Source organism: Meles meles, chromosome 7, assembly GCF_922984935.1.
Source record: "Meles meles chromosome 7, mMelMel3.1 paternal haplotype, whole genome shotgun sequence".
NCBI classification, from domain to species: domain Eukaryota; kingdom Metazoa; phylum Chordata; class Mammalia; order Carnivora; family Mustelidae; genus Meles; species Meles meles.
The window spans coordinates 54,070,213-54,081,328 of NC_060072.1; positions in this window are offsets into that span (position 1 = coordinate 54,070,213).

Consider the following 11,116-nt stretch of genomic DNA (forward strand, 5'->3'; position numbering starts at 1 on the left):
CAGGAGCAAAGGAGCTGTCAGGTGCCATTACCCTTCCCTGCCCCTCAGCATAAACAGCAACCAATTGCAGAAACCAATGTGGTGCCTAATTTGCCAACACACACACCTCTAATCCCATACACCCCACTCCACACACACTGCTTCAGAAGACCTGCCCTTTCTAGTTATGTTTGCCTCATAACTGCGGGTGCCCTCACCCAGGAGACTGGCATAAACCAGGCCAACACCCAGTCTCCTACCCCCACACACTTTTCCGGACCCTGGGCCAGCTTTGATAGTGAGCAGAAGACACAAACAGATATTTCTCCAAGGAAGACATTCAGATGGCCAACAGACACATGAAAAGATCCACAATCACTCTCATCATCATGGAAATGCACATCAAAACTATAGTGAGCTCTCACCTCACACCTGTCAGAATGGCTAAAATCCAAAAATCAAGAAACAGCAAGGGTTGACAAGGATGTGGAGAAAAAGGAAACTTCTTATCCTGTTGGTGGGAATGCAATCAGCGCAGCCACTGTATCCATTAATACATGAATGGAGATACATATATGTCATATATATATATATATATATATATATATATATATATATATATATCGCCAGTTGCAATGACTTGGGTCAAGCTAGAGAGTGTAATACTAAGTGAAATAAGCCAGACAGAAAAAGACAAATACCATATGATTTCATTCATATGTGGAACTTAAGGGAAAAAAAAACAATGATCAGAGGAAAAAAGAGATAAACCAGAAAGAGATTCTTAACTACAGAGAATAAACAAATGGTTTATTTGGAAATGAAAAGACTGTTTTAGATAATGTCCAAAAATCCTTCTTGAATCAATAAAATATAATTGTATTATTTCATCAACACTTTTCTATGTTTTGGTTATTAGCTTAGCTAAATCAAGCATACCAAATAATAAAAAGAAATGGAGAAGATGCCTGGGTGGGGACAGGCAGACCCTAGGAGGGGTGGATTTCTGGCAGTGTTTGGACGCTAACCCTGGGGATCCCGGGCCAGGTCCATGGGGTGGACCTGCAGATGTGCGGCGCCCAAAGTGTGTTCGCCAGGCGTTTTCCGACCAATTCTCACAAGCGTTCTGCCCTTTTGGGATTTGGGAGAACGTTCCTGAGAATTGGCAGGTGTTGGGCAGCCCTGGGGACTGCCCAGTTCCCCATGGCTGAGGGCACTTTCTCGCTCGGGGCATGTCGCGGCCCCCTGGAAAATGCTCCCAGATGACGTGGCCCAGCCAGGCGCCAAGGCGCAGGGGAGCTTTCCTGAAGCAGAATTGATTGAGGGGTTGTGGCCAGGCATCTGCCTCCGACTTCTCTGGCGGTTGGGGCACCCAGGGATGGGGCTGGCCTCTGTGGGGGAAAGAATGTATCTCTCGCTTGATGGCTGGTAGGCAGCTCCGAAAGGCACTGTTTGCTCTGGGATGGTCAGGGGACTCGTGGCGCGGGACTCAGGGTTCCCCAGTTGGAGGCTCCAAGGGACAGACCCTGGAAATGGAAGGCTGAGGAAGCAGGTGAGGGTCCATGCCCGGGTTTCAGGCAGGCCCGACCCCAACTGCCAGCGGCAGGGAGGGGATCCCCGCAGGCTGAGGAGCAGGAGGCATTGGCCTCGCCTGCACCTGACTTACGGAGGTCTTTCTCGCGGTGTTCGGATGCGATCACTGGGGATCCTGGACCAGGCCCAGGGGGCGGACCTGCAGATGTGCGGCGCAGGAAGCGATCCCGGGTGTTTTCAGGCCAATTCTCCCGAGCGTTCTGCTGAAATCGGGTTCAATTTGGGCAGAACGCTCGTGAGAATTGGCCGGGTTGGGCAGCCCGGGGGACAGCCCTGATCCCCGTGGCCGAGGGCCCTTTCTCGCTTGGGGCATGTCGTGGTCACCCGGGAAACGCTCCGAGAGGACGCGGACTAGCCAGGGGCCCCCGCGCAGGGGAGCTTTCCCGGAGCAGAGTTGAGGGATTGATTGTGGCTGGGCGTCCGTCTCCGATTTTTTGGACCTCTGGGTCGCGGATATTTGGGGCTGGCCTCACTTGGGTCATGAAATTTTCTCTCGTTCTGCGTCTTTTCCACAGCTCTGAATGGCACCGCTTCCGCTTTGGTGGTCCGTGGACTCGTGGGGTTGGCCTGGAACTCCCAATCTGGAGGGACAGTGTCACTGTGGCTTTAGACCAGTGGAGGGTTTTTGGAGCTGCGTGAGGAGTCTGTGGAAGGCTTGGCAGTGCCGGTTCCTGCCACTGGAGGGCGTGGTGAGCTGTGGTACCCAAGAGCGTGGTAGGGTGCAATGCTGACTGCTACCACTGGGGGCAGCAGCGATCTGCCATGGCAAACACACCAGGAGAGGAGTCTGTGCAGCCTGCTGGCTCTGAGAGCAGTGGTGAGATGCTGGGTGAAAGACCCGGAAACGTGAGGCACTGCAGCTTGTTTTTACAGGACAGAGTGTAGAGCTGAAGACTCTGTTTCCCAAGGCTTAAGAGTGGTGGTAAGAATGGCTGGAGCCAAGCCCCCACTCAGTCAGCACTGTGCCCCGTTGCCACAGGTTGGATGGGAATGTGCTGTCAGGAAGGTTCAGGAGGGTCCTCCCGGTGGGGGTCTGGAGCCGGGGGAACCAAATTCAACCCACGGTGCCTTTGGAACCAAGGACAACAATCATGTCTGTTTGGAAGAATCTATTTGCTTCTCCAAAAAGGACAAGGGCATTGGCCAGCTTGAGAATGAAGTGAATGACCACTTAAGAAACAAGGATGTGGGGGCGCCTGGGTGGCTCAGCGGGTTAAAGCCTCTGCCTTCAGCTGGGGTCATGATCCCAGGGTCCTGGGATCGAGCCCCGCATCGGGCTCTCTGCTTGGCTGGGAGCCTGCTTCCTCCCCTCTCTCTCTCTCTGCCTGCCTCTCTGCCTACTTGTGATCTCTATCTGTCAAATAAATAAATCTTAAAAACAAACAAACAAACAAACAAAAAAAAAAAAACAAACCTCTTTAAAAAAAAAAAAGAAACAAGGATGTGGGGCGCCTGGGTGGCTCAGTGGGTTAAAGCCTCTGCCTTCGGCTCAGGTCATGATGCCAGGGTCCTGGGATCGAGCCCCGCATTGGGTTCTCTGCTCAGCAGGGAGCCTGCTTCCTCCTCTCTCTCTCTGCCTGCCTCTCTGCCTACTTGTAATCTGTCTGTCAAATAAATAAATAAAATATTTAAAAAAAATAAAAGAAACAAGGATGTGTCTCTCCTCCTCCCAGGAATCGGAGCAAGTGTGTAGGCTTTAGGTGGGAGGTGCCTACATATCCGCACCTGGCAACCCTTCTTTGCTCTGGGTCCACGAGACCTGTTTGGAAATTAGCGTCTGAATCCATCATGCAGCTTGTCCCAGGACGTCAGCATTCAGTGAAAAGAGCAGGCCCGTGGAGCACAGTGGCGCATCTACACCAGCATGGGAGGTAAAACTTCTCTTTCACCCCAAACATCCTGGGTTTTCTCTCATCTCCAGTGGAGCCAAAAAGTCACAGGAACACAGCTGTCAGCCATGGAGAGTGGGTGCTAGGGTTCCTGAGTTTCCTTGCAGGGAGCACCTGGCAGGGGAATCTCATTTTCTTGGCTTATTTCTAGCTCACAGTGATATTTGGAACATCTCTTTCCTAGGCAATCCCTTGGATTTGAAAAGTAAGATGAGATGGACTCGGTGTGTGTTTGGGACCTAGAATGCATTCCTTCCTCAAACAGTGTTGATTCCATGGGTCCTTGGCTGTGGTGGAATGGCCAGCATCTAGAATGAGGTGGCTGTTTGCAGTTAGATAGATGCTTGGATGATGGCTTCTCCTTTGTCCAAGGGGATGGATCCTAATGGACTCATCTTTTTTATCCAAAGAGTTCCGATGAGGGCAGAGGGAACATTCAAAAGGATTCCAAGGAGCCTTGGGCAATTGAAAAGGGAAGCTTGACTTTCTAGTTTCACTCAGTGGACCCCTAGAAAGTTGGACATGTCATTCGTTCTCTGCAGTTTCATGGGTGGTGAAGTCAGGAGAGTCTTTGGCAATTCCCCTAGATAGAGGCATTCTGATGGCTTCCCAGGGCATGGCATCAGGAACCCTGGGGTGAATTTCTGGGGCTGCTTGCCCGACATTGGGTGAGTCACGTTATCCCCCAGGTTTTCTGTTTCCTCCTCAGGAAATTGCTGGCAGGGAATGTTCTGCTTCCAGAGGAACCCTCTTGCACTGTTGGTGGGCATGTGGATTGTTGCAACCACTCTGGAAAAGAGCATCATGGTTCCTCTGAAAGCTAAGAACTGAACAACCCTAGGATCCAGCAGTTGCCCTCCTAGGTATTTCCCTAAAGGGCACAAAAATGCACATGCAGTGGGGTACAAGCACCGTGATATGGACACCAGCACTATCAACCAAGCAAAATGATGGAGTCCCAATGTCCATTCGCTGATGAGATATCTAATCTCCCACATATTCTCAATGGAATAGGAGCCAGGTTCAGAAAGAATGAAATCTTACCATTTTCAAGGATGTGGATGGATCTAGAGTGGATTATCTAAGCAAAATCAGTAAGAAATGATCAAGAGCCTATAATTTTGACTTCTATGGAATTTCAGAAAGAAAACATGAATGTAGTGAGGGGAGAAAGATAGGACAATGAGGAAAGAGACTCCAACTTAGAGCACCAACTGAGGGCAGGCGGCTAGAGAGCAGGGGTGTGGAGGGGTGTGGAGGGGAAGGGTTCAATGGGTGACGGCTATTAGGGAGGGCACTCGTTGTGTTGAGCTCTGGGTATTCTGTGCAGGCAAGGAATCATGAAATCCTACCCCTGAAGCAAAGGAATGAACACTGCATGGAAACAAATTGTAATGGAAGTCAAGGAAGGAAAGAAGGAGACCATGTTCTACTTCATGACGAGTGAAGTAAAAATGGAGTGATTTTCGCTCTCTTGTTCTCTTGATGATCATTTGCAAACACAACGCGGTACATACACTAGTTTCTGTTTGCCTAAGGAGTCCTCAGAAAGCTGCCAGGAAGATTCAGATGTCAGAGCATGTCCATGTTCCATGGATATGTTGCTCCAGTCTGCCCAGGTACAAAGGTAAGTGGAGAGAAATAAGGCAAAAGAGGAAAGGAGGTGTTAAGCAGTCAGGAGGTAGCCTTCCCCATTTGTCAAGAAAGCCTTTGGCCGATGTCAATCGAGAAGAAGGAGAGGGGCTCCCAGAGCTTTTAGGCAGGCAGGGGAGTTCCAGGTCTGCCTAGAATTGAGAGCGTCCCTGAGGAGAGCTGGTAGGGGTGTGACATGCCCGAACTTCAGGTCTGGAGGTTGGTTCCCTGAGGAGCCAAGTTGAGGATGGTGGTCAGGCAGCGCATGATGCTCCAGGGGGCAGCAGATCGTGGGGGAGTACTCATGGGACACGCAATTTTTCACTGGTTCTGACAGCCCTATGTAGCTCCAAAGAGACTGGTTACCCGCTAGGTGGCAGACAGACTCCTACAGTGTGACTTCAGGGTTCCCAAGCCAGAGAGTTTGCGGGACAGGCTCCTGTAGAAGGAAGCCTAAAAATGCAACTTAGGGTTAGGGTTATGGCCTTGGGAAAGGCTGCTCTGATCTGCCAGCGCTGACGGGGCTCCCCTCGGGGTTGTGTTGAGGAAATGAGTCCCACAGTGTGGCAGAATCTGGGTTTCTAGCCAGGGAGAAAAATGAGGGTGGGGATGGTTGACAAAGAAGACAAGGTTACTTCCACTCCAAAATCGAGATCAACATGAAGAGAACGCTTGTGAGAATTGGCCAGCATTGGTCAGCCCTGCAGACCGCCCTGTCCCCTGTGGCTGAGGGCCCGTTCATGCACGGGGAATGTCACGGCCACATGGAAAACGGGCCAAGATGTCGTGAAACCAACAGGGTGCCCTGGTGCAGGGGAGATTTCCCGAAGCAGAGTTGATTGAGGGGTTGTGGCTGGGCATCCAGCTCCGACTTTTTGAGCGGCTGGGGCACCCAGGGATGGGGCTGGCCTCTGTGGGGAAATAAGAGTATCTCTCACTCGAAGGCTGGTACGCAGCTCCGAAAGGCACCCTTTGTGCTGGGCTGGTCGGGGGACTCGTGGCGCAGGACTCAGTGTGCCCCAGTTGGAGGCCCCCACGGAACGGAAGGCTCAGCAAGCAGGCGAGGGTCCGTGCCCGGGTTTTGGGGCAGGCCCAACCCCATCTGACAGGGCCAGGGAGGGGATGCCTTGAGGCTAAGGAGCAGGAGACGTTGGCCTTGCCTGCGCCTGACTCACAGAGGTCTTTCTGGTGGTGTTTGGATGCGACGACTCGGGATCTCAGTCCATGACCAGTGGACGGACTTGAAGATGTGTGGTGCCCGAAGCGAGTTCACCGGGCATTTTCCGGGCAATTCTCCCAAGCGTTCTGCCCAAATCGGATAGATTTGGGCAGAACGCTTGGGAGAATTGCCCATGTTGGGCAGCCCTGGGGACCACCCTGTTCCCCTTGGCCCAGGGCCCTTTCTCATTCGGGGAATGTCATGGCCCTCTGGAAAATGCACTGAGATGATGTGGCCCAGCTGGGGGCCCCGGCGCAGGGCAGCTTTCCCGAAGCACAGTTGATTAGGGGTTGTGGCCGGGTGTCTGCCTCCGACTCTTCAGCAGCTGTGGCACCCAGGGATGGGGCTGGCCTCTGTGGGGGAACAAATGTATCTCTTGCTTGAAGGCTGGTACGCAGCTACTAAAGGCACCGTTTGCGCCGGGATGGTCGGGGGACTCGTGGCGCTGGACTCTGGGTTACACAGTTGGAGGACCCGTGGGACTGGACCCTAGAAACGGAAGGCTGAGAAAGCAGGCGAGGTTCCATGCCCGGGTTTCGGGGCAGGCTCTGCCCCATCTGACAGTGCCAGGGAGGGGACCTCCGGAGGCTGAGGAGCAGGAGGAGTCGGCCTCACCTGTGCCTGACTCACGTAGGCCTTTCTGGCGGGATTCGTACACGACGCCTGGGGTACTGTGCCATGCCCAGGGAGCGGCCCTGCATACGTGGGGCACCCAATGCAAGTTCGCCGGACGTTTTCCGGCCTATTCAGAACGAGCGTTCTGCCCCATTAGGGATCGTTTGGGCAGAATGCTTGCAAGTATTGGCCGGCATTGTGCGGCCCTACCAACGGCCCTGTCCCCCGTGGCTGAGGGCCCTTCTTGCTCAAGGCATATCGCCGCTCCCCGGAAAACGCGCTGTGATGACTTGGCCCACCCGGGTGCCCTGGTGTAGGGGAGCTTTCCCAGAGCAGAGTTGAGGTAGGTGTTGTGACCGAGCGTCTGCCCCCGAATTTTCGGGCTGCTGGTGCACCCAAGGTTGGGGCTGGCCTCAATGGTGGCACGAAGGTTTCTCTCACTCCAAGGTTTCTCTGCAGCTCCAAAAGGAACCGTTTCCACCGGGTTGGAAAGGGGAATCATGACGCGGCACTCAGGGTTCCCCAGTTGGAGGGCCCAAGGCACAGGACCCTGGAAACGGAAGGCTGAGAAAGTTGGCAAGGGTTCCGGCCGGATCCTAGGGCCAGGTTTGGCCCCATCTGCCAGTGCCAAGGAGGGGACCCCTGGAGGCTGAGGAGCAGGAGGCTTCGGCCTCTCCTGCACCTGACTCACGGAGGGCTTTCTGGCAAAGTTCGGACATGACCTCTCGGGATCCTGGCCAGGCCCAGGGGGCCGCCTTGCAGACGTGCGGCACCCGAAGCAAGTTTGCTGGGCATTTTCTAGCCAATTCTCATGAGCGTTCTGCCCAAATCTGGATCAATTTGAGCAGAACGCTCATGAGAATTGGCTGGCATCTGGCTGCCAACGGGCCACCCTGTCCCCTGTGGCCACGAACCCTTTCTCGCTCAGGGCATGTCCTGGTCCCCCGGAAAATGTGCTGAGATGACCTGGCCCACCCAGGGTCCCTGGTGCAGGGGAGCTTTCTCGGAGCAGAGTTGAGGGAGGGGTTGTGGCTGGGCATCCGCCTCTGACTTTTCGGGCCACTGGGGTGCCCAAGGTTGGGGTGGTCCTCAGTGGGGGCAAGAAACTTTCTGTGGCTCCAAGGTTTTTCCGCAGCTCTGAAAGGCACCATTTCTGCTTGCTGGTTCTGAGAGCAGTGTCGAGGTGCTGGGTGAGAGACCTGGCAATGTGAAGCACTGCAGCTTGTTTTTACAGGACAGAGTGTGGAGCTGAAGACTCTGTTTCCCCAGGCTCAAGCGTGATGGTATGAGTTGCTGGTGCCAGGCCCCCACTCAGTAAGCACTGTGCCCCTTTGCCCCAGGTTGGATGGGAATGTACTGTCAGGATGGTTCAGGAGGGTCCTCCCGGTGGGGGTTGGAGCCGGGGAAGCAAACTCAACCCATGGTGCCTTTGGAACTGAAGAGTTGAGTGTTTGTTTGGAAGAGTCTATTTGCTTCTCTCAAAAGGATAAGGGCATTGGCCAGCTTGAGAAGGAAGTGAATGACCACTTAAGAAACAAGGATGTGTCTCTCCTTCTCCCAGGAATCCGAGCAGGTGTGTAGGCTTTAGGTGGGAGGCGCCTACTTATCTGCACCTGACAACCTTTCTTCGCTCTGGCTCCACGAGACCTGAAGTTTGGAAATTAGCGTCTGAGTCCATCATGCAGCTTGTCCCAGGACGTCAGCATTCAGTGAAAACAGCAGGCCAGTGGCGCACAGTGGCACATCTATGCCAGCATGGGAGGTAAAACTTCTCTTTCACTCCAGACATCCTGGGTTTTCTCTCATCTCCAGTGGAGCCAAAAAGTCACAGGAATGCAGCTGTCAGCCATGGAGAGTGGGTGCTAGGGTTCCTGAGTTTCCTTGCAGGGAGCACCTGGCAGGGGATCTCATTTTCTCGCTTATTTCTGGCTCACAAATGTATTTGGAACATCTCTTTCCTAGGCAATCCCTTGGATTTGAAAGGAAAGATGAGATGGACTCGGTGTGTGTTTGGGACCTAGAATGTGTTCCTTCCTCGAACAGTGTTGATTCTATGGGTCCCAGGCTGTGGTGGAATGGCGGGCATCTAGAGTAAGGTGGCTGTTTGTGGTCAGAGAGATGCTTGGATGATGGCTTCTCCTTTGTCCAAGGTGATGTATCCTAATGGATTCATCTTTTTTATCCAAAGAGTTCCAATGAGGGCAGAGGGAACATTCAAAAGGATTCCAAGGAGTCTTGGACAATTGAAAAGGGAAGCTTGACTTTCTAGTTTCACTCAGTGGACCTCTAGAAAGTTGGACATGTCATTCGTTCTCTGCAGTTTCATGGGTGGTGAAGTCAGAAGGAGAGTCTTTGGCAATTCCCCTAGATAAAGGCATTCTGATGGCTTCCCAGGGTATGGCGTCAGGAACCCTGGGGTGAATTTCTGGGGCTGCTTGCCCGACATTGGGTGAGTCATGTTATCCCCCAGGTTTTCTATTTCCTCCTCAGGAAATTGCTGGCAGGGAATGTTCTGCTTCCAGAGGAACCCTCCTGCACTGTCGGTGGGCATGTGGATTGTTGCAACCACTCTGGAAAAGAGCATCATGGTTCCTCTGAAAGCTAAGAACTGAACAACCCTAGGATCCAGCAGTTGCCTTCCTAGGTATTTCCCTAAAGGGCACAAAAATGCACATGCAATGGGTACAAAGCACCGTGATATGGACACCAGCATTATCAACCATAACATAAAGATGGAGGGAGTTCCAATATCCATTCACTGATGAGAGATATGTATAATTATGTATATATATGTGTGTGTGTGTGTGTGTGTAGATATCTAATCTCCCATATATTCTTAATGGAATAGGAGCCAGGTTCAGAAAGAATGAACTCTTACCAATTGCAAGGATGTAGATGGATCTAAAGTGGATTAGGTAAGTAAAATCAGTAAGAAAAGACCAATAGCCTATAATTTGACTTCTATGGAATTTCAGAAAGAAAACATGACCATAGTGAGGGGAGAAAGATAGGTCAATGAGGAAAGAGGTGCTCAAACTTAGAGCACCAATTGAGCGTGGCTAGAGAGCAGGGGTGTGGACGGGAAGGATTAAATGGGTGATGGCTATTAGGGAGAGCACTTGTTGTGATGAGCTCTGGGTGTTCTGTGCAGGTGAGGAATCATGAAATCCTACCCCTGAAGCAAAGGAAATAACACTGCATGGAAACGAAGTGGAACTTAAGTCAAGGAAGGAAAGAAGAAGACCATGTTCTACTTCATGAAGAGTGAGGTAAAAATGGAGTGATTTTCGCTCTCCTGTTCTGTCAATGATCATTTTCAAACACATTGTGGTAGGATACGCTAGTTTCTGTTTCCATAAGGAGCCCTCAGAAAGCTGCCAGGAAAGATTCAGATGTCAGAGTACATCCGTGTTCCATTGATATGCTCCTTCCAGTGTGCCAAGGTACAAAGGTAAGTGGAGAGAACTAGGGCTGAAGAGGAAAGGAGGTGTTAAGCAGTCAGGAGGTAGCCTTTCTCAAGAAAGCCTTAGGCTGGTATAAATTGAGAGGAAGGAAAGGGGATCCTAGAGCTTTGTGGCAGGCAGAGGAGTTCCAGGTCTGCCTCGATCTGACAGGGGTCCCTGAGGAGAGCTGAGCAAGAAGTGTGGCAGACCCAAACTGCTGGTCTGGAGGTGGGTTCGCTGAGGAGATCAGTTGAGGTTGGGGGTCAGGCAGCACATCAGGCTCTGGGGGGCTACAGAATGTGGGGAAGTACTCATGGGGACAGGCAGATTTCTCTGGCTCTGATGGTTCCATGAAGCTCCAAATGGACTTTTTTCCTGCTGGGTGACAGGAGGACTCCTACAGTGTGACTCCAGGGTTCCCAAGCCAGAGGGCTTGCAGGACAAGGTCCTTTAGAAGGAAGCCTGAAAACTGAACTTAGGTTTAGGGTTATGGCCTTGGGAAACGGCAGCTCCAATCTGCCAGCGCTGATGCGAGCACCCCTTAGGGTTGAGCTGATGCTGCACAGCATCCTGAAGTGCAGCAGAATCGGGGTTTCTGGCCAGGGCGACCACTGATGGTGGGGGTGGTTTAGAACAGTGAGCAGGTTTCTTCGTCTCCAAAATCGACATCGATTTGGGCAGAACACTCGTGAGAACTGGTAGCGTTAGGTGGTCATCCAGACCACACTGTCCCCTGTGGCCTAGAG